The sequence below is a fragment of the Crocodylus porosus genome, unplaced genomic scaffold (genome assembly GCF_001723895.1).
Source record: "Crocodylus porosus isolate Cpor-Errol unplaced genomic scaffold, CroPor_comp1, whole genome shotgun sequence".
In the NCBI taxonomy this organism is placed as follows: Eukaryota; Metazoa; Chordata; order Crocodylia; family Crocodylidae; genus Crocodylus; species Crocodylus porosus.
Window position 1 is genome coordinate 176,117,328 of NW_017728906.1, and position 24,103 is coordinate 176,141,430.

Sequence of the window (24,103 nt, forward strand, 5' to 3'; positions counted from 1 at the left end):
CGCTGCTCCCGGTACCGCCGCCGCCGGCTCTGCCGCAGTCCGCGCCTCTCGCGCCGCTCCCGGCTCCGCTGCTCCTGAAGCTGCCGCCGCTGGCTCCGCTGCCGTCGGCGTCTCTCGCGCCGCTCCCAGCTTTGCTGCTCCCGGGTCTGGCTCCCGTCGGAGCCTCCGTCCCCCTCTGCATGGGGTAGGGGTGCTCCTTTTATTTCCCCGGGCCGGTCCCACGCCGGCCCGGTTTACGTTCTGGGAGACTTCAAAGTCCCGACCAGACTTCCGGGTCGGGTCCCGGAAGCTGGGCGGAAACCCAGGCTTCCTTCCTCGGGCCAGGTCCCCTGTGGTCCCGGCGCCCTCACAGATAGTGTACTGATAGTTTCAATTGTCACCACTCCCCACACTGCCAAATTTCCAGACCTGTGAGAAAATCCATAAACTGTATTACATGGCTCCATGGGCCAGATGTTGCCCATGGGTTTGTGGTTGAGCATTTTAAAACTATGGGAACAACTATCACACACAACTACCATGCATAATGCCCAAGACACTAAACTCCCATGTTTGGCAAACTTTGCCAGAATGGATATAAATAACTCTTACAATAGCTGCACTTATCAAACTTCCAGCATGACTAAGATATGTTTAATATTAATGTTCCCATTACTATTAGTGTAGAGAGCATCCAGAACAAAAACTCATTTATACAGAGGGATCCCACTGTCATCTTAATGTTATAGATCAAGGATGAATAGCTATAAGCAACAAAAGCAGAAACAGTAACCTGCACAGAATGATTGGCTTGAATATGAATATATTATTGCAATCCAACAAAAGTAAAATTTGGGAACCATGGGAATGGCCTACATGTGTAAATGTCAAGTGCTTTCTTTAAAGACTCTCTGCTCTTCCTTCACCAGAACTCAAAGAACATCCATCACCAAGTAACCTGGAGATACATTTCATGAAAAGATCTTCACATCATGAGTCAGTGATAAAAATGCTAGTTCATCCAGTTTTTCAAACTGCTTATGACAGACTGAGCCCCCAAAGTACATGCATGTTTAATATATATTTTTAAAGTCTGTGCACCTCTACACCTCCCACTGCTAAATCTAACCACTGAAGTAAGTCATAAAAGGAGGCTGGTTAGGTCTAATCTAAAATAATACCTTTCTTGTTTTGTTAAAGCATTTCTACAGAATCAAGGTCAACTTTGTTTTTTAATTAACAATGTGGATCAATATGAAGGCCAGGTATTTCAGGTCTAGCACACAGAGCCACTGTTGCATTTTAACTTAGTTCATGGCCTGATTCTATACCAAACCTTTTTGGTATACAGTCTGGTTCAGTGTAGTCTGTTATCTGGGATGTCTATCTCTGTGTTTCATTTATATTTTATTAAACCAGTTCTTTGTTTTTTATGACAAATCCTAAGAAGTAGAGATTGGAAATATAAACTACACAATGTCCTGTTTTCCTTTTGAAACAGTCTTGTTTATAGAACTACCAAAACTTTCAAAATTAAATTCAGCCCCTTGGTAGACTGCATTACAGGGCAGGTCACCACTTTGTCACTGCAGCATGGAATTACAACTAAAGGAAAGGGCTCTGATAGCTTGCAATGGGCTGTCTAAAAGGAGCTCCAATTATAGTATATGCATTACATATACATTGGTGCCTGCTGTTCCAATCAAGCAGAATAAAAAAATGTAATGCTGTAATAGAGCTTTCTTTGAGAATAAGCAGAAGAACATTGACACAATACTTATACCAGCAAAATGTAGCTGTGAGCTAGAAGGGCAAACAAGCCTAGTAGAAATCAATAGTTCCCCCTCTCCTCACAAGCTGACTCTCAGGGTCATAGCTCAAGGCCACAGACTGTTCCTCAGAAAGGACCTTAGCATCCAAGCACATCAGGAACATTATGTAATCCTCATGTGCAGGGCTCCTAATTTTCCTGGCAAGGAGGAGAATAAATTAAAGCTGATGAGGCTATACCAGTGGTACATATAGAACATATTGCCCGAATGTATTTAACTAGTATCTTGCCAGCTGCAGAGTCAGTATTAACCTTTACAACATGTTCTAGACTAACATCCATAAAATCTCCACACCCCAAAAATGTTGTTTTCCTTTGGCCTACTTAATTTTGCCAAAGCTTCCTTTTTCACCACAGATAAATAGGAGTGGTCCAAGCCTCAAGCCAAGCCCCACTTCATCATGACTGAGATTAATGTGGCACATACGAGTTGAATGAGATGAAATGCCATAGAAAGTGTGTCTACACATGCACTTTAATATGCATTAGCCTATTTTAATGTGCATTAAAGCATTGCAAACAAACTGTGTGCTTTCAGTAATGTGCATTAAAATAGGGTAATGCACCTTTTTCTATCACCTCACAATTGGAGTACTAAATTTAATTTGGATTACCAAAAGTGCATTAGTGAATGTGTAGACATGCCAAGAGAAGAGAATCAGGAGCAAATGTTCAATGAACGAAACATACAGCAATCCATGGCTAGGGAAGAGAGGTTCCTAGGAATATCTCCAGCAGACATTATGGAACCAGACGCTCTGAAACACTAAAAGAAGTAGATTCCATTCAGCTATTCTTTTTTGTTAGGGATTTTATGAAAATAAAAAGAAAACATGCCCAATATTTTTCTTTTCCATAACAGTTTGATTTTAAAAGCAGTTTATATTTGAATACATAGCACTGAGTCAAATTTCCAGGAATTTATGACCAAATCTGGTCATTTTAAATTTCCAGAAGTATTTCTCTTTTGTTCGACTTTAACTGTCATGTTGCTGACTAGGCATCTCCTGAGTCCTAGAAGATTCTCTAATTGCAGACTACTGGAAATTATAAAGATATGTTAACTGTAAGTAAATCAAGCACTGTATACAAACTAACCCTCTTTTCTCCTTCTTTTCATCACAGTGCTGCTACCTATCAGATACAGGCAATATTAGAGTTCTGTGAAGTGCTACTGACTTCTGCAGACAGCAGTTTCTACCTGAATTATTGCCTATCTTCTGGCCTGTTTTTGGATTCTTTAATAAAACTCAACACTGATATTGTAATGATGAAAAAATAGTTATAGTCTTACATTTTATTAAAACTGGTATCTACATAGCTTCTGTTAAGGGATGGGATTAGCAATGTATGAGAACCCAGTTGTAGAAGAACTACCATAGAAGAAGAAAGCAATTCAGTATTTAATGTACTGCATCAACAATTAAGTAAGAGGATATTGGTCCCTTTGGGGACCTTTGGTGGGAAACTTATAAGCCCTAGCCTCCACCTGCAGATTTAAGTATGTTGCTATGCATAATTGCCGGCAATTGAATTATTTGAAAGATTAAGAACGGTACTAGTATGATAAACTATAAATTGAAGTATGATTGTTGATTGGCCACAGTTAGACTCCAGCAATGTTTTATTTCAGTTATTCTATTAAGAAAAGCATTGTAAGGAATGGTTCTTTAAAACAAACAATTAAAGAAAGGGAGAGCCAAATAGTAAACTTAATGTTTCTTGGGTAATTCAATTTTCTTTCCCTTTTGCAGCTGTGTCTAAGGAATAGTTTTCTAGAAAGCAAATATCTGGTTTTCACAAATGTCAACTACCTCATTTCACTTTATATTTTAAAGAGAAATACTGGCACTTTCAAAGACCACTATGAAATGTGGACAGCTGCTTCCCATAAAAATTAATAGAAATTTAGCATCACCATTTCCTATGCAGATTTTAAAACCTCGGTAAAAATGTTTGAATGTACAAATTACTCTCTGGTGACTTTAGTTTCTGCAGAAAACTCCTTTAACTTTCCCATGGATTCTGAATATAATCCCATCTCATATAGATTCAATCCTTATAGCTAGACATAGTAGTCTGAAGACTACATATAACTTTTATAAAGTCAATATTAAACTCACTGAATGTTTGATATGATTTTACTCTGCATCACAGCTTTTAGCAAAGTTCTGCTCCTTGGTTTGATGAACTATGGTTTTTATTGTAATATTTCTGTTTTAAATGTTTTCAGGCTGTTATAATGTTGTGTTCACTTCATTATCCTGTGCACAGGGAATAAAGGGCTAAGTCCCAGAGATGTCTACATGTGGAATGAGAAAATGGAACCGTAGCATCCACAAAGATTTAAAAAGGTTTGCTAGCACTTCAACAGAGATGGGAACCCCGGTGACACCAGGAGGCTCCAGGAAAGCTGAATGAGAACAGCATGACAAGAGGAAGCAGGCTGGACAAGTGGGAAGCCAGCTCCTGGCTGAAAGAGTCTGAGTCTGAAGACAGAGACCAGCAGAGCAGTTTTGGGGGCTTGGAAGACAGCAGACTGGAAAGGGAACAGGGCTGTGTGGGCAGCACTGGGGAGAGAGGGACTCCTTGGCCCTTTGGAGAGGCAGAGAACCTCTTTTGCTGTTGCTCCAATAAATGCTGTTATTCAAGAAGGGTTGTCTGTTTTGCTGTTTAGATCTTTGGGATATGCTGGGTCGCCTCAACAGGAAGGAAAGCCCATCTCTTAGGAGCTGAACTGAATGCTAGCTCCTGGGTCAGGGCCAAAGAAAATGAGGGAGGGTGAGGGACGAAAATGCCAGGATCCCAGAATGGAAAGAAATCAGCGCTCTGCCCTGCTCTGTAAGTCACAACTAGTTTGGCTACAGGATGGGGCACTCTTCAAGACCAAACAAGGTTGAAGCAATTCTGAGCAAGCATTCCTGTGAGGGGACCCCCAACTAATTCAGATCATGTTGTCTCTGTCTCTTTTTTCCCTTACCGTGACATGACAGAGCAAGGTACTCAGCAAGATTGTTACACTTAGCTTAGCAGGTTAAAGGCCATCACTAGTTAGGATTACGCCCTCCTTTTCCCTGAATGTCAGAATGGCATAGGTGCAAGATGTGTAAAATATGGGGAACTGCACAGCTCCTCTAGACTGTAACAGGAGTGCAAAAGAAGAGCTGCTTCAGATTGCCAGGTTTATACCTTATCTTAAGAGCAATGTTATAGCCATGATGATCCAGAAATTATGTGAGGCAAGGAGTTCTTAGGTGATATCTTTTATTAAACCAACTATGTAGTTGGGATAAAGTTAAACTAGATTTCAAATGGACCCGAGGAAGAATGTCTTACATTCAACAGCTTGTCCAACTAACTCAACTACATAGTTGGTCCAATAAAATCCTAAGAAATCCTTGCCTCTTAGATTTTTATCTTCTCAGTCAAGGCCAAAGGGGTAAGGAGTTTTCTGAAAGCTATGTGACAGACAAAATTACTGTCTATGGAATTGTTATTACCAAGTCTCAGAATAAATAAAAAGCCTAAAGACTTCTTGAAAAGGTTTATAGCTTCTGTATAGATAAAGCATCAAGCTTGTGCTTAGTTTGATCTCTTATGGCAAAACGTTTAACGTTGGGGTCCCACCAGTGGGAATACTCACCTCCCAGTGCCTGTTACGGCCTTACAGACTATGACTAGAACTTAAACTTCTGTTCTGAAACAAAACACGAATCAGTGGGGTTAATAATAAAGGGCTATCATGATGGGTAATATCCTACTGATTTTTTGGCATATGAGGTACAGTTCTTCATGTTGTGACTCTGTTGTACCAAAAATGGTCCTAGTTCAGGGAAGCATTTATACATGTGCACAAGCTGTAACCTGAATGGAGTGGAACTTATGTGCATGATTAAGTAGTTTCCTAAACTGAGGCATCTTTGGATACTACATAGCTTTAGCTTAATTTGAAAATCCACAGAATCAAACTTTGGTTTTGATCAAAACCAAGAAACTGAAATCATAATGATCTTCTCTCATGTAGGGCTTTTCATCTTCAAAGCATTTTGCAAATATTAATTAATTAATCCTGTTCAGATTCTGGCATTCAAGCTTTCATTAAAATATTGATAAAAAAAAACTTTCTGTAAATGTTAATATGCCACTGAAATTTCAAGCTGTAGAGACTTCTCTGGAAAAGGAATGTACTCTGTCAAGAGCAAGCAGTTGCTGAAATAAAAAGGGTAGCAGAGGATGAAGAATTATGCATAATAATATTGTTCAAAGATACTTAAAGGTCAAATTAAATTTTGAGAACTTTTTTTCCCTTATGAGCAGCAAAATGTTCTGTTCCCTCTTGGAAGTGTTGCTATTAAATTCTTTTTAGGGCTTGATTTTTTCCCTTCCCCCCATTTACTTTATCTGTGGTGAAGAACATCAAACTCCTAAAATGAGTGTTTATTCTGCTGCTTCGGTATAGTGAAAACTTTGAATAGTGAAACATCATTTTCTTCTCAAGACAGCTTCCTTCTCAGATCAGGTTTATAGTAGTAAGACTTGAATTTGAAAGAATTCAAGCATTTTATTTTGCTTCACACATCCGGAGACACATTGAGAAACCACCCTATCACTGGGGTGTGATGAGAACTAAGTAAGGGTCCAGGTCTGCTGTCACAAAGCACTACCATCAGTAACTTCAACAGGACCAGGACAGGATCCTAATGACTTTTGGGGCACAATTTAGCATCGTCTGTGAGGTGACAGGAACCCGCTGCTGAAGTTGATGGAACTCAGCAGAATAGTCCGCCGTTATAAAGCTGTGCCGTAAGGAGCAAGATGGCATAACTCTAACAACCCCTTTCATCACCATATCCAGAAAAAAAAAAAAAAAAAAAAATCTCAACACTGTAAGACCTGAAGGTATCAATCTGCTCAACCAGCCAAAAATAAAACATCAAATAACTCTAGCCAAGCACAGATATTATCCTGTAAAAGATCCTTGTAAGCTAGTGTGGCTCCTTGAGCCCAGTGGGTATTTGAGCTTTTTTATTTTTCACATTCAAGAAAGAAGTCTAGCTATAGTCTGATTACAAAGCAGCATGGGAAAAAACTGACATTCACATATGTAGGGACTGAAGCTGAACACTAGGTACTCCTAATGAATTCACTGTTTTACTCATTTAAAGAAAGACCCAAATTCAAAGGTCTGCTATCTCCTAATATAAATTTATACCTTCTTTTTTCTCATTGATGTCACTAAGTACTTCATTTCAGCACTTCACCTCTCTCATTGGATGTTATGTGACCTGAAGCAACAATCTTTCTTTATAGATAGGACTAACTGGGCTTTGAGTTCAATGCGGCTGTGAAACCAGTGACCTGACTTTGGCATCATCAATGGGTTGCTGTTTTCATTTGCCATAAACCTTTCATAATAATGAAACAGAATCTTAAGACAAATCATGCTCCTTGGATCATTGTGGTTTGCAGCTAATCAGAAACAGTTCTGTAAAGATGACATTATTCCATACCGCTGATTACTGTTTCATAGCTGGCAAGAAGTGGCTACTATTTCTGAAGGATCCTATATAGTCTTAAAGATACTCACTTTTCTATCAACACATCCTGAAAATAATGTAGTAGATTTCCAAGAACTTGTTCCCTCTCCATTCAAACCAATATGAATTTTGCCATTCCTATTCATGGCAGCAGGGTCAAACAATAATGGCTAACAAATACTGTTGTCTTTTATGGCCCTTCAGTTTTGAAAACTGATGCACTTTACCTACATTACACACAGAAGTGGCACCCAGACAGTTTTTTGTTTCCCAAACAAAAAAGGTAAAAGCTACTTTCCCCCAATCCTGCATTAGGTTCAGCCACGGGCCAGGATAAATCTGGTGTGAAGTGCTTGATCTAGACACATTGATGTTCAGGGGACTTAACATATAGGCTAGGAACAGAAATTACACATAAACCAGTATAAGTGATAGGAAACCAGTTCAAATCTATAATACAATAGAAGTTCAGGGCACAAAAACTGCTTTCAAAATGGCTGAAACTGGTTTAAGATAAATCTGGAAGGATGTAGTATCAGAATTAACTGATTTAGGTTCAATCAGTTCTTTGAACTTCTGTCCCAGATCTCCTCTAGATTCAAGTTAATTCACAGTCCCAAGATGCTTTGCACCTGCCCTGCAAGCCCCCTCTCACAGAATGGGAAGGGTAGCCTTACAAATTGAGCAGGGAGGTGTGCTCTAGCACCCCCTGTCTTCTGGTCTGAACCACTGCAGACATGTGACTTCATTTCCAGAATCAAAAGTGAGTATCTGTTCACTTGCTTATTGGTTCAATCTGTGCAGTTTAGACTAACCTGTGAAGACTGAATTAATTCAGCCTGAGGCTTTTTGACAGTCTGTATACTTAGCCACAGAATAATGAATACTGGCCTTGATTATGCAGGATTCACTGTCTCCCAAGAGAGATGCTCATTTTCACAGGGAGAAAAATTACCTCTCTGGCATGGACAAGGGAGCATTACACAAATGGAATGGGAAGGGAATAAGCCCAATCCATTCCCAGTGTTGTTTAATTTGCTGAGAAAAACTTTGCAGCCTGTGAGCAATGCCATATGTTTACTGTGGTCAAAACTGAATTCTCATTAGTATTTTTTTAATAAGTTCTGTTTCAGCAAATTCCCAGGTACATAGAGAAGAAAACAGGACTCACATTAGCAGAGTAGCACACAAATTAGATCTGAGAACAGAACAAAGGGCTGCTTAGCACTCCCCATTGCAGAGCTGTATGAATTATTTGTTACAACAGCTTTGGTTGAATTCAGCCCATTTTTTTTCCATTTGTTGAGTCCCTGAGCAGATGGTGCCTTTGTTTTTTCCAGGTTTGTTTTTGTTATTCATATTTATTCAGTGAATATATCATACAAATTCATTTCAGCCTATGGATGTATCATGAAGTATTACTGCGAATTTAATACACAGAATTTGAAATTCAAGCCATGTGATTGGTCATTTAAAGCACATGACATTGTTTCTGTTCTCTGAATGCATGTTTGAAGAAAGAAAAGGTATTTTTATTCACTGGGTGTGTCTACATGACTAACTCTTCTGCATATTAATACAGTGGGCAAAAACTGTGCTAATGCTCATTAACATCACCTAAAAAGCATTCATCTGCACTAATGCGCAGTATTGCCAATTATGGCACATTAAGTTATTACCTATTATTACAGGTACTGAACTTAATGCATCATAATTACAGCACATTAATGAACCCATGGTGTGGAAAAACACTAGCATCTTTAGGCACGTCTGCATGAGCTGGAATGTGCATTTCCCCAGGGACAAAGACCAGCAGCACAATATGTGCTACTGCTACTTGACTCCAGGGAATGCCCATGCACATGCTCTGCAGTGTGGCTTGCTGCCTTGGGTGGGGCAGAAGAGGCTGGCCCCAGCAGCCTTACCTCGGGGACTGAGGGGCTCTGGAGCTTGCAGCTGTGGCAATCCAGCAGGAGGGAGCCTGGCCAGAAGCTGGACCATGGCCTCAGCAGCCAGGCTTCAGTTTTGGGCAGTGCAAGGTACTGCAATGTGCACCCCCCATGCAGCCCAGAGCCCCCCCTGCAGCAACAGCAGCCATTGGGGTGCTCAGGGCCCTCCTGGCAGAGCCCCCACACAGTGCAGCATGGCATGGCCTTGGCTGCCTGTATCATCCACCCAGGCACTGGGTGCTGCCTGTATCACATCAGGCAGGCCCCTTGTCACCCAGGGTCCTGGCACTGCTTGCAGGGGCTGCACATTGGGCCAGGCTGGATTTTGCCTTCATGAAACTGGCCCAGTCCCACTTTTTTTAGGTTGGTTTTTTTTGACACCAGGCTCTCTCAATGTCAACCCTCCCCCACTATGCTGCAAATTAGCAGCACAGGGAATGCCTGCAAGGGCAGTGTGTGGTGCCACAGACAGGGCTGCGGTGCTGCACTCTGCATGTGCACGGTCATCTGGATGTACCTTTTGGCACAAGTTAAGTAAAGGGAAGAGTCCTCTGAAGAACAGACACTGCCACAGACTGTTGTCAGGTCTCAGAAACACCCAGATTTTAGGTCAGTATTCTGGAAAAGAAGGGTTTCTCTGCTCAGGGTGTTCCTGCAAATGACACATTTCCAACTTATTCTTCTGGCAGAGTAGGTGGGATAAAGACTGTTACAGTACCAATTATTCCTGAGAAGAGGCATGAAGGTTTTGCTCTAAGATACGTGGGGGAGGTGGAGTTTGCTGCAGCATGCTGTGATATAGTGGTTCCAAAATGGGTTATAAAGGAGGAGGAGAGTGAAATGTAGCTGCTTCTGGTATCAAGCAGCAAATAAGAAGTCCCATAATACTGTCTATCTTCTATTCCACAGGCAAACAGCAAGGGGTAGGACACCAGCTATAAAACAAAGGTTAAAATCATCAGGGTAAGGGAAGAAGTGGATTTTTTTTGCCACTGAGCCATTAGATCTGTCAGTAAATTAACAAGACTGGAAATGATACAAAATTGTTCCCACTCTCCAGCCCCACATACATTTTCCTAAGATTGCCACTAAGTGAATTTTGCTGCCTGGTAAAATAAATTTAGTTCAATCATGAACTAAACCTGTCTGAGCAGTATCCAAATCTTCTGGACACTGGAGTGCCCCACCATGGCCCTCAGGTAATAGCAATCATTGAACTATGAAAAAAATAATAATCAGAATATGCAAGTGTGGGCACACTCATTTAGTAGCATGTCCTTGACATGATAATTAGTTCTTGCTTTTGTGCAGATTCTCGTTGCGTATGTGATCTACCAGGACTCACAGATCCTTCTCTGTAGTACTGCCATCCCTCCAGGTGTCACACATTTTGTGTTTGTATTTTGATCATTCTTCCCAATGTGTAGCAACCTTGCATTTGTCAGCAGGGAGCATTACACAAGTAGCCTTTCTGCTACTTGAATTTCATCCTGTTGTTTCTATCCCAGCTTTCAGATCTATTGAGATCTTTCTGAATTGTGCTCCTGTCCTGCAGTCTGTTCATAGGTCTTCCCAGTTTCACTACTGGGCAATTGGTATACACAGTTAAAAAAGGCAGCTGCTCTTAAGAGATGGTCTTCGCCCTTCATATCTCTGAATACCAAAGCCAAGTCATAGTGAGTAAGATTTTAGTCAGCTTTGCTTCCCTTGGTAGCTAAAATTCAGGTTTATGGCCACAATGAGAATTCTGAATCTTTTAGAGCCTTGATACTTGAGGGCTTGACAAATGGTTATTTTCAAAATGTTTCACTATTTGTTCTGAATGGCCTGAAAGAGGAAACTGGCTCCTTCTTACACTGGCAAAGCCATGTTTGTCAGAAATGCTGTATACAGCCCTTTTAGCATACAGCAACATCCAGGAACTTTATGCTTTCTTTACCTGGGCTGAACTTTGTGTTCTTTATATACACTGCCTTTGCCTCTTTCCCTCTTTTTTTTCTTTTTATCTTTTTTTTGTTTTTTTGTTTTGATGATTTATGAGTGCTGAGATGCTTCTAGGACTTCCTGTCAAATGGAAGCCTGAAAAAATTCCCTTCTGGGAAGTTGCCCCAAGTTGATGAAAAGCAGGAGGACAAGATTTCATCAGCTACAATGCGCCTGCGTTCCATCTGGGGATGTAGTCCAGTACTGTAGACCTTACCCTTACTACTTGAGTTGAATTTCAACTCCACTCATTCTGTATATTTTCTCATATTGAAATAATCAAAGGGTAAAATTTTTAAGGCCCCTCTATATGTGCAGGTAAAAGTGTGATTGGATCTAATATGTGATCCAGACAACCACACCTCCTGCCATGCCACACGTGACATTGCTATGTGACATTCCTGTCATTATGTCTCAGCATGTTATTGGCTTTTCTTGTGACAGTATTATACTGTTCACACCTACTCAGCCTGCAGTCCCACTTTAACCCCCAGATCCTTTTCTGCAGTACTGTAACTTAGTCAATAGGTCCCAAATTCATATTTGTGAATGTAATTGTTCCTTCCTAAATATAGTACTTTGCACTTGGTCTTATTGAATTTTATCCAGGCTATTGAATTTATTTGAAAATTAATGAATTTTGAATCCTAAACTTCTCTTCTAAAGTACTTCTTCCTTACCCAGCTTGGTGCATATCTCTTGCTTCCCTGCATAGTACACTAACCATGAGGCTGCAGTGTAGACATTAGGTGGTCCCCTATCCTACCCTCTTGAAGCACCCAAAAGAGGGAGGCATGTGAGGCCAGGTAGAAAAGGAGAAAGTAGAGGGAACGTGACTAAGTGATATCTGATATGGTTGTTACGCTGGAAGGGAGGAGGTCCTGGAACCTTGCTCCTAACAGAGTAGAAGCTTCTATCCTTTTTATCCACTAAATACTAGATAAGGTGTCAGTGGCATAACTAAGGATGGGCAATTGGAGCAACTGTGCTGGTTGTCAATGTTGGAAGGGAGTCGGGAGGGGGGGTAAAAAATACTGGCTACCACTGACAGCCATGCAATTCTGCTGGTGGTGCAGTGGCAACTGGAAGTGACCACTGTCCCTTTTCCCCAGGGACCTGGCTGTGTCACTCTTTATCCTCTTTATTTTCTACCACTTTTCCACTCCGTACATTTAAGAGGATAATGTTTTTTTGAAAATTCAGCCCAAACTGCCAACCTTGCCATTGCTTTTTGAGACCCATCTTCAGGCTAAAATGCTCTTTTAAAACTTTTTTTTTCCAATACAGTGGCTATCCAAGACATGTCCTTATAGGGTGCAGTCACATTCCTACATACAACAGGCATACATTTTCCATCCTATAGATTAAAGGAGAAAAGGTAAAATTAAACCCCTGTGCTGAACATCTGCACAAAGTCAGTGCATTACTTAAGGTCAGTTTATACGCATAGGTTGCATTTATCTTTGTACAGGATTGAATGCCACCTGGGAATAATATCAAATGCCCATGAGGCAGAGAAATGAGATGCAAGAAGGCACACTCCTTATATTTAAAGGTATAAAATATAGGAAACAGAATAATAAAATAGTTCATAGTTGAATTTGGTCCACCATAGATAGGACCTATCATGACTGAGTATTGCATTTCTTTAGTGAAGCTTGCACAATATTTTTGCCTGGTCCTTTAACAAGTACAGAAAATCTCGGCACACAAGGAGCCTCCTCTTCTCTTGTGCATCATATAGATGGGACAGGCACAAGTGCATTTATACACATTCCTGAAAGTAAGGATTGCTCTCAACTTATACCTGCTCCCGCTGCTGCTGCCTCTGCTGCTGCATCCGCCTCTGCTGCCAGTCAGGTAAGGGGGCACACGTGTGTGCCCAGTTCCCTCCCCTCCTCTCTGCTCCTGGTTCCCAAGTACCGCATTTCCTGGTAATCTGTTCCCATGGTTAATTAACCTCATTGTTAAAAGCTTGCTTTATGCTTCTAATTTGAACATGAGCTTCCACCCATTAGATCTTATTTATTTTATTTACTAGATTAAAGAGGCCTCTAATATTGTTGCGTACCATACCAGAATTGCTATGAGAGAGCCAATTTATAGATCAAAGAGATTTGGGTAAACACAGCTGTTTAGTAGAACTATCTGAGGTCTGCTCACTACTAAAATTTTTATTGGTTCTGCCTAGCTTGATAAGTTGCAGTTCTGTCTAGTCTTCATTCAAGACTAGGACACATATTTTCCAGTTTCTGCATCTGTGTGAGACCATAAAACAGAAGTCAGCTTAAGGAAAAAAATTCTAGGAAAAAAACACAAAGCATAAGTTCAGATATATAGAAAACAAAGTTTAGAAGAAAAAGAAGAAAGTTTCTTTTTACCTTTGGGCTATAATTTTTCTGTTACATAAAAGACAGCTACATATAGGTCATGTTCCTGAGAAGACCTGTGATGAGTTGTGATACCAAGAGGCATTATTTCCATTAAAAATAATGTCTCCCTGATGCAGTAACTTACAGGAATGTGGGATGTAAAATTGTAAGATCTTATGACTGGAATAAAATTAACTTTTGGCATCATTGTGTATAGTAAAAAGCTAATCCACACTTCCAAAATATTAAATGATAGGGGAAAAAACAATCTAAACCTCTATACTACCAAGTGAGTCTCTGAGTAATTACAGAACTTCAGAGTAAAATAATTGGATGAAGTATTATTTGTGCCTGATTGCCTCTTGAGTGTGTTTTATTGCAAGAGAATGAACACAGTCCTCATTACAGGTGATAAGATTCACACTGACCATTATAAGGATAATAAAATAATGCAATCAGGCAGAAACACAGATTTCTGACTCACTCAGCTCCAAGCAAAAAGATAAGACACTAGAGTACAAATACTCATAGGATCCCACAGCATTACAATAAGTTTATACAATGGAGCAGAAATGCCCACCTGAGAGCAGTTAAAGATCAAGCCAGACAAAAGGTACGTTTGGCTAATAATAATACCCCATCTGTACACTATTAAATCCATCCAACAATGCAAGATTGAGATAAAATGATACAGATATGGAAAAAACCACAGCTTTCAAAGCCTCCCACTGGCAATCAGAACACTAAGGTCCTGATTCTGGGCTGTGTGTTAGCAGGATTCACCAGAGCCAGAGAGACTGGTGGGAGACCTAGGTATACAATGGTAGATTCTCTAAGCAAACAGATATCAGAAAGGTCTGTGCTTAGTGTTTAGAGCACTTCCAGGGGCTGCCCCAGCTTATGCTTACCAGACTTCCTCTGCCAAATAACATGAATAGCTGGAAGTCACCATGCTCTTGCCAGAATTTCTTCCTCAGTGTCTCTCTGAGAGCTTCAGCAGCTGGGATTGTCCTATCAGCCTTATGCTGTCAAGGCTGCATAAAGGTCTGTCAAGGATGCGTAACTGAAATCTCCAATTCCAAGAGTCACTTGACAATGTGACGATGTCTTGGCATTGTACTTAACATACCATATGCATCTTCTCGCCCAAAATTAGCCATCCATAATTGGGGTGGGGAAACTGATTATTCTCTTCTGCTGAAATAGAAACATGGAGGAATAGAAGTACAAAGACTTCTGCAATATGGCTGCCATGCTTCCGCCCCAGCCACTCTCAGGGAGGGAGGGAGGAAGGGAGCGGGGTTCACGCTTCGGGATTAGAGCAATGGTGTTAACCCTCTCACAGGCACAGCCGTTGCCGTCAGGATCCCCTGAAGTCAGCATTCAGCGATGACTGAGGAAAGTATTTTTTTCTTCATTCTGCCTTTCCAGAACAAAGTGCATATTTTATTTGGGGGCACATAGTATGCAAAAAAAAAAAAAAATGTGGTAATGCTGCAGTTCAGGGCTACCCAGCCCCAGCAAGGAGTCCTAAGAGCTGCACAGGGAAACCTCTCATGAAGATTTCTGTAATACTTCTGTGACGACTGAGGCAGATTTTATGCTATCTAACAAATAGTAATTTCTAAAAAAAGCACAGCAAGGGTGCTGCTATAATGCAGTATGTTTTGCATCCACTGTTTCAGTCTCTGTGAACAGGCTCCTGTCTACATGCGTATGAGAAATCTGTGACAGCTGGAGCTATTTAGCAGAGCACCAGGGGTTTCAGTAGAGCTGCAGTGCTTTGAGACACACTCCAGATTTAACTCACTGTCTGTCAGAGTCCTCTGGGAACTGTGCAGCTACTCAATCTACCTGTAACTGTAGCACTTTCAGAGTGTAGCAACTTCAAACTTCCTGGTGAAATTTAACTCTTTGAAGACAGGTCTTTCCTGTTTATCTATACCAGTAGTGGTTTTCAACCTTTATAGACTCAAGAGCTGCCTTTGTAGACCCCTTGGAAAATGCCATCTCTTTTATTTCACTCATGTTTTGACTATGAAAAAATAACAGAATCATTTTTTCTTTTGCAAAGAAAGAACTCAGAAAGGCCACAATAGGGCAGAATGGTTTTTGACACTATGGATTCCTCTGGGTTTATCTTGTGAATCATGTGTAGATATTTGCACATCTAATAGTGCTAATATTCTGTGGTACACAGAAAAGGCTCTCACAGCACCCAGCCTGCTACAGCACCTGGCTGAGACTCGCTGGTCTGTGCAGCTGTATTTGATTGGCAGGTTGATTGTGGGGGGAAGTTACCCCTCTGTTCGCTTTAGGGTGTAAGTAGGACAGAGGGAGCTGGCACAGCTGAGCCGGATCTGGAAGGGAAGCCCACTGGATCCCTTTTAGTTGACCTGGTAGAGAGCCATGCGCGAACAGAGTGCGCAAACAGGAACGCTCTGTAAGGGCGCACCAGTGTTAGCGCCGGTGTTCATGAAGGTGGGCAAGCAGGAAGGGCCAGGAGGAAGTCTTTGGTAAGGAAAGGCAAAAGCACCACACCAATAAATAAAAATGGTGTGGACACGGAGTGCTGCTAGGGCCCCTGCCCAGGGGGCGCCGCCTACCTGGGACTTCTCTGAGGCCTCCACCCAGACGGAGCCCACAGGGGGGCTGGCATTACCCTGCTGTGGGGGATGCCTGGTAGGGCTGGAGGGGGGCAAGGAATGGGGGGCCCCACACACCTGTCCCACAGGTGTCCGTCTTAGGGCCCTGGAGGGGCAGGTGAGGGAGCTCCAGGAGGAGGTTAGCAGGCTGAGGGGGATCAGAGAAGCAGAGGATGAAATTGATGAGTATTTCCTTTCCCTTCAGGGCCAAGCACCAAAGGAAGAACCACCCCAGGAGGTGCCCTCCACAGCAGAATGGCAGACAGTTCCCTCCAGAGCCAGGGCTGCTTGCGGTGGTGCAATACTAGCTCCCCCAGTGCAGCTGGGGAACAGGTACGAGGCCCTGGTGACATTGGAGGAAGAGGAATGGGAGGAGGAAACCTCTGGTGAGGAGGTCACTTTATGCACAGAATGGGCTGAAGGAGGCAAGTTGATCCGGAGGAAGAGACACCAGGTACTCATGAGAGAAACAGAGGTTCTCATCTGTCATCAGGATCCCATGACATGCGAGGTCTACTGTCTCCCCAGAGCACAGATTCAGAATGTGATGGAGATGATCCCGGCCCTCATCTGGCCCACTGATTACTACCCCATGGTCCTAATCCATGTGGGCACTAATGATGCGGCCAGGAGCAGTCCAGACCATCTGATGAAGGACTACCAAGTGCTGGGGGACAAGCTGGAGGACATAGGGGTACAGATGGTCTTCTCATCGACCCTTCCAGTGAGTGGGCATGGAAGATGCCATGAGACCTGCATCTGGGATGTCAACTTACAGCTTTGGGAATGGTGTCTTTCAGCGGGCTTCAGCTTTCTGGACCACGACCCTCACTTCAGAACGCGAGACAAACTTGGGTAGGATAGCATTCACCTCTCCCCCAGAGGTAAGCGTGTGTTCTCTTCCAGGTTGGCTGATCTCCTCCAGCAGGTTTTAAACTAGGCACATTGGGGGAGGGGAAGGAAGAGGACCAAGGGAGCCACAGAACACCAAACCAAGAGACACCCACAAGAACAGCCCAGCCAAGTCAGGCAATGAGCACAAGAGCAATACACATCCTCTGCAAACAGCATTGGGTCTGAGGTAGGGCAGACAGAGGTGCTCTGGGTCAGAATATAAGGGGCTCAGAAGGAAAGGGACCTAATGGTGGGGGTCTACTACAGGCCACCTAACCAGGGAGAAGAGCTGGACCAGGAATTCTCAGGTCAGCTCACAGAGGCAGTTAAGTCAAGGGACATGGTCATCATGGGTGACCTAAACTACCCGGACTTGTGCTGGGAAGAGCAGTCAGCAAGGTCTGACCACTCACGTAGGTTCTTAGCTGAGTTACAGGACCTCCACCTAACCCAGGAGGTGCACAGTCCCACCAGGGGAAATGCCTTGCTGGACCTGGTCCTGGCCACAGGTGACAACCTGGTGAGTGGACTGCAGGTTCTCGACTACCTGGGAGATAGCGACCATTGCCTACTGGAATTTACCATCCAGTGCAGGGTGTCAAAGGCCTGCAGGAAGGCAGCATCCCTGGACTTCAGTAGGGCAGATTTCAATGAGGTAAGGAGACTAGTCGGGGAGATACTGAGGTCCCAGAGGGGAGAATCCAATAAGGGTGGTCATTCCTTAAGGAGACGTGACAATCCCCACACGGATCAAAGGGGGCAAGAGTGCTCAAAAGCCCCCATGGCACACCAAAAGCATCCACAAATGCCTCAAAGTCAAAAAGGAGGTGTACACCCAATGGAAGGGAGGGGCCATCACCAAGGACGATTATACCTCCTTGGCTTGAGATTGTTGGGGGGCTATTAGGAAGGCTAAGACAGAGGTAGAACTGGGACTAGCGACCTGGATCAAAGATAACAAGGAGTCCTTTTTTAAATACATAGTGGGTAAAAAGAAGGTGCCAAATAATGTGGGGCATCTGTAGGACATGCTTGGTAATCTGGTGGTAGCACCAGATGACAAAGCTAATCTCCTTAACAGATTCTTTGCTTCCATTTTTCTGAGCAAGAACAAGGACATCTCCCCACACTAGGATTCTGGGCAGACCCAGGGGAGGCACAGCCAGGCCCACAGTCAGTGAAGACCTAGTCAGGGAACTCTTGGAGGGACTAGGATGTGTTGAAATGAGCAGGTCCTGACGATCTCCACCCCAGAATGCTTAGGGAACTGGCAGAGGTCATTGCAGGACCCCTGGCACAGCTTTACAAGCGCTCGTGGTGCTCTGGTGCCTGATGACTGGAAAAGGGCCAATGTGGTCCCCATTTTCAAAAAAGGGAGGAAAGAGGACCCAGGAAACTATAGGTCCGTTAGTCTTACCTCAGTCCTGGGGAAGCTCCTTGAGAAAATTATCCAGGAGCACATCTGTGAGGGGCCAGCAGGGGATTTTATGCTTAGAAGCAATCAACAAGGGTTCATTAGAGGCAGGTCCTGTCAGACCAACCTAGTTGCCTTCTGTGACCAGGTGACAAAAGCCTTGAATGCAGGTGTTGCGGTGGACGTAGTCTTCGTGGACTTTAGGAAGGCCTTTGACACTGTCTCTCACCCTGTTCTCATTAAAAAATTAGGCGTCTGTGGTGTTGATACTTACACAGTCAAATGGGTTGCAGAATGACTGGAGGGGCACCCAGAGCTTGGTGGTTGATGGTCATTTTTGACCTGGAGAGATGTGGGCAGTGGGGTTCCCTAGGGCTCGGTCCTCGGGCCCGCACTGTTCAATATCTTCATCGGCAATTTGGACGAGGGGGTGAAAAGCACCTTGTTCAAGTTCGCAGATGACAATACAATGTGGGGAGAAGTAGGCACGCTAGAATAGAGGGACAGGCTACAGCTAGATCTCGACAGGTTACAGGGGTGGGCAGATGAGAATAGACTGGGTTTCAATACAGACAAGTGCAAAGTGTTGCACATGGGAAGGAAGAACCAGCAACATACCTACAGGCTGGGGGACTGCCTTCTTGTCAGCACAGAGTCAGAAAAAGATCTTGGAGTCACTACTGATTCCAAGATGAACATGGGCTGCCGATGTGGGGATGTGGTCAGGAAGGCCAACCGCACTTTGTCATGCATCCATAGAGGCAACATGAGCAGGTCCAAGGAGGTGATCCTCCCTCTCTATGCAACATTGGTCAGGCTGTAGTTGGAGTACTGTGTCCAGTTCTGGGCGCCGCATTTCAGGAGGGATGTGGACAGCATCGAGAGGGTCCAGAGGAGGGCCACTCGCATGATTAGGGGGCAGCAGGGCAGGCCGTACGAGGAGAGACTACGGGACCTGAAGCTGTTCAGCCTACAAAAAAGAAGCTGAGAGGGGATCTGGTGGCAGCCTATAAACCTGCCAAGAGGGACCAATAGCAGTGGGAGAGTCCCTGTTCCCCCGAGCACTATCAGGGGTAACAAGGAACAACAGCCAAAAGTTGACTGAGAGTAGATTCAGGCTAGATATCAAGAGGCACTACTTCACTGTCAGGGTGGCTAGGAACTGGAACCAACTTCCAAGGGAAGTGGTGCTCACTCCTACCCGGGGGGTCTTCAAAAGGAGGCTAGACAGACACCTAGCTGGGGACATTTGACCCCAGCATCCTTTCCTGCCTATGGCAGGGGGTCAGACTAGATGATCTGCTTAGGTCCCTTCCGACCCTACCAACTATGAAACTACATTCTCTATTACTGGTGTAACCAAGAACAGTTGCTTTCCTAAAAAAATATGCTCTAGTTCAAGTTAATGGGAATGATGTGCAGGAAACTGGTTCATGTTCTGGGGACTAGTTATATAAGGGAGACAGAGACCATAGTGGATTGTTGACATACAGGATGAGGAAGGCCCTGTATAGTTTCAGGACAGAGCTGAGTACAAATGATGGAGGAGGGAAGGCAACTGAAATGTTTGAATTTCCAAAACCTTTGGTTTCAAGTAATGAGTGGAAATCATTACCAAATGCAAGTGCTTGGTGACCTATGTGAAATGAAGCCTTGGTCTCATTTGACTTCCTCAAGGGCACAAGCTTCTTAGATGCCATGCTGGAATGTTTAAACAATGATACAGACACACGTGCCATTCAGGTTAACATTGCTTTGTGGCTTCCTCAGCAGAGTTGTCAAGAATGCAAAGCTGTGGAGCCTGAATGATAGAATCCTCTCATTTAAGGCGTTAGCTCACAGTTCATGCATATGAAGTGTGCAGAAACATATTCTTCCACCATCCCCAAACTGTCTGTTTTGAAGATGAAGAAAGGACTCCATGGCCCAAAGCTGACAAGCACACACCTGTGAGTAAAACATTCACTTTGCATTTTCACTTTCTAAAATGGTGTTTCATATTGGTGCAAAGTTTGGGATCAGTTGCTTTTTCATCAGAATTGGTTCCATCCAGCAGGACAACAAATGCATTTCCCTAGGACTGCCAGTTACACCCATACTGATTAGTTTTAAACTGCATTCTTTGCAACATAGCATGGGTCAAGAGGATGCTATAAGAAGCCTGTATGCAAGCTGCATAGCAATTTAGCTACACCTAGGGGCCGCTGTTAAGCTCTAGCCTCTCTGCTACTAGTTAAAATTTCTGTTATTTCCAAATGTACAATTAAAGGCATACCTACATGCTCAGAAGACTCCTCTAAGAAATTAATGATATTTTGGCATCCACTTCTCTGCCCAGTCTGCTGAAGTGTTCTGAGCAGCTCTGACAAATAGGGATTAATAACTGAAATCCAGTTGCTGGAGACAACAAGTCATCATGTGGAGGTCAAAATTCTCTTGAGTTTTCAAAACTGTCTATCTGTAGTGTTAGAAGTGACAAGAATTGTCTGGAGTAATCTTCTGAATCAGCTGAAGCAATTCTCTATTATCACTTTTAAGACATGTCTAGGCTATATACAGCAAATCCGGTTTATTATAGATTAACGGGCACTCTGATTATAAGTTATGAAATATTTCTAATCTTACTTTATCATCAACAGTTTTATATTAGTATGATAAGAGGGACAACCCCAATTCACTGTTCAGTTAGGGATTGTTGTTTTTCTGTCATTTTGAAAAAAAAGAGCTCAGGGTTTAAGTAAAGCATTTCTTAAAAACACAATTTTGGTGCTGGCACATTCAGCATCAACATTAAATGAATAAGAAGGTAGAAAAAGGAACTTCTGGAGCTGGAGGGAGAACAAGCTCCCCAGCCTGTTCCCACCCCCACCCCCACCCCCCAGCTCTGTGCTGATGGAGCTGGGCAGGGAACAAGCTCCCCAGCCCCAGTGCCAGCTCTGCTGCTGGGAGATACTCATCTCCAAGCCTGAGCCCCGTAGTCACAGGGCTCAGGCTGGAAGACCCACAATTGTGGGGCTCAGACTGGGAGATAAGGGTTTCCCAGCCCCCCACTCATGATGGCAGCATGGAGACCAAGAGATAAGAGTCTTACAGACCTTGCTCCATGATCAGGATCTGGGTGCAGGAGGCTTGAAGCTCCCTGCTGCCAGGGCAAGGGGACATAGTCCTCCCTCTCAGGCTCCTGCAGCAGACTGTGCCCCTGCAGCAGGGAGCTAGCTCTCACTCCCTCATGGTTGGGTGACCTACAGATCCAGAAAGCATCATAACAACAGCAGGACTGGTCCTTACAAGTCTGTCAACTATTGTTCTGGACCCATCAAATCCTGCAGCTGCTGAAGCAACTCAAGAAAAGCCAAAACAATCTGCTGCTGTCTCCAGTGCGATTATTCCAATCTTTGAATTAGGTCATCCAAGGAAAGCCACCTTCTAACCCAGGGACTTAAAGAACTATGTTATCTAGGGAGAAGAAGGGAATGTCTATTATGCACTTCTGCCAGGAAATGGCACTATTCTGCATTGTGTTTATTTCATTTGTATAATAGTTGCTCCCTGCCTAATATTACTGGGATAAACAAACCCCTTCAATTACTACCTATCTTAACAGTAATATTCTAGAGATTAATTAATAGTTAAGCACCTTAGCTACAGACCTCTGGTTTAACCAGAGTCTCAACACTGCAATGGCCCCTTCCACCCACTTAGAGCTCAGGGCAGAAAAAGAGGAAACTAGAATACTTACTCTGCCCAATAGAGATCTTCAGCTTTAATTCTTTGTTCTTTAGTAGCACCTTCTCCAAAGCACTTACAAGCCATTAAAATCAAAATTGGATGCTCTTGAGAGCCAATGTACTGAATTAGATAGTAAAAAGTAATCTTTTGTATACAATTATGTCACAAAAGCACATAGCATTAGATTGGGATTTGTAAAGGAATCTAAGGAAATTATATACCCAGGTCAACAGAAATGGGATGTTTAATTGTATTAGGGTGCAGACACATGATGTTAACATTGGTGTAATCTGTCTCTACACCAGTGTACATGTGATGTAAAAACATGTCTAGCAGCCCTGTGCCAACTGAAGTCACTCCATGCCAAGGTGATAATATCCCGTTGAAGCTCAGGGCTCCAGGCTGTGTGACTGCAGCTCTACTCAGTTTCAACCTGTGGTATCAGTTTCCCTGTCACTTGCCATGGAGGCACTTCCAGCTACCTTGGTACATCTGAACATCTATCCACTCCAGTACAACTTATATTGGTGTACAAACTAATGTAAGAAACATTGGTGTAGGCATGTAAGAAACATTGCTGTAGGAATGTTGTGTATCTGCACCCAGAGAGAATTGGGACTCTTTTCAAAACCTCTTTTGATGTCCCTGGTTTCACAATACAACTGTATGCAGTTTTTTTCCTTTGGGAAAACAAGGTTTCCTGTGTAGAATTGCATCACAAACTATCAACAATCTAGCCAACTGATACCCCATATCTAATCTTTTCTATTTGGGAAAGTCCATTGAAAAGTTTATGGTGAGCTAACTCCAAATCTATGGCCAGCTGTCCATCAGCACAGACTTGGATTCAATACAGAGGCTGCACTGTTCTTTCTTATATATGGTCTCTATTACCTGCCTTCAATATAATTTATATTATTTGAGCATGGACATTCTGATTTCACCTATTTGAGCCTCTGCACATTTCAGGAACAACAGTGTACTAAATATCTTATCTGTGGCTCTTCCAAACCTCCATCAAGGAGCTAGCCTGCATCCCCAGAGCTTCTTCTCTAGGCATTTTTCCAGTTCTTTAAGATCCTGCTGCAGCTCATTTTTGTTAATAAGTTTTTGATTCACCAAAGCGTTCTCATTTTCTCTATACTTTTGGGAGATTATGACCTATAGTGGCCAAAATTGATGGACACCTCGTGGTATAATTCACCAAAACAGTGAGCATTTTGAAGATGCTTATTTAAATCTACTCAGGGACTTTGGCTAAGTACAGACAGCCAAAAGGCTGGGGCAGGACTGATCCAATCTACTCAGGTTTCCCCAGACTGCATAGTTTGGATCATTAGCGAACAGAACACACTTCACTCTTCAGCTGGGGAAGGCAGGCAGATGCCTACACTAGCTGAGGCCAGAAGGCAGGGAACGATTGCCTACCTCCCAGCCTACCAAAAATTGCTGAGTGCAATGTCTTTGTGGTGCAGAGCCCTCCAGCTGGACAGACCCCAGCTCAGGGGGCCAGGACCACGGCAGGACATTTCCCCACCTTCCCTCCTGCTGCCCCACCAGGCTGACAGGTGCAGAAAGGACAGAGGCTGGAGAGCAGAGGCTTTGCTGCCTCGGCTCTGTGACAGCCTGGGGGTGGTTGTCAGCTTACCTATGCTGGAACAGAAGAGCAGAAGCTAGCCCGCCAAGCCTGTAGGGCAGGGTCAGCAGGGGGAGGGGGCTGCAAAGCATCCTGTGATGCCAGGGGACTGAGATGTACCTTGAGTTGGGAGG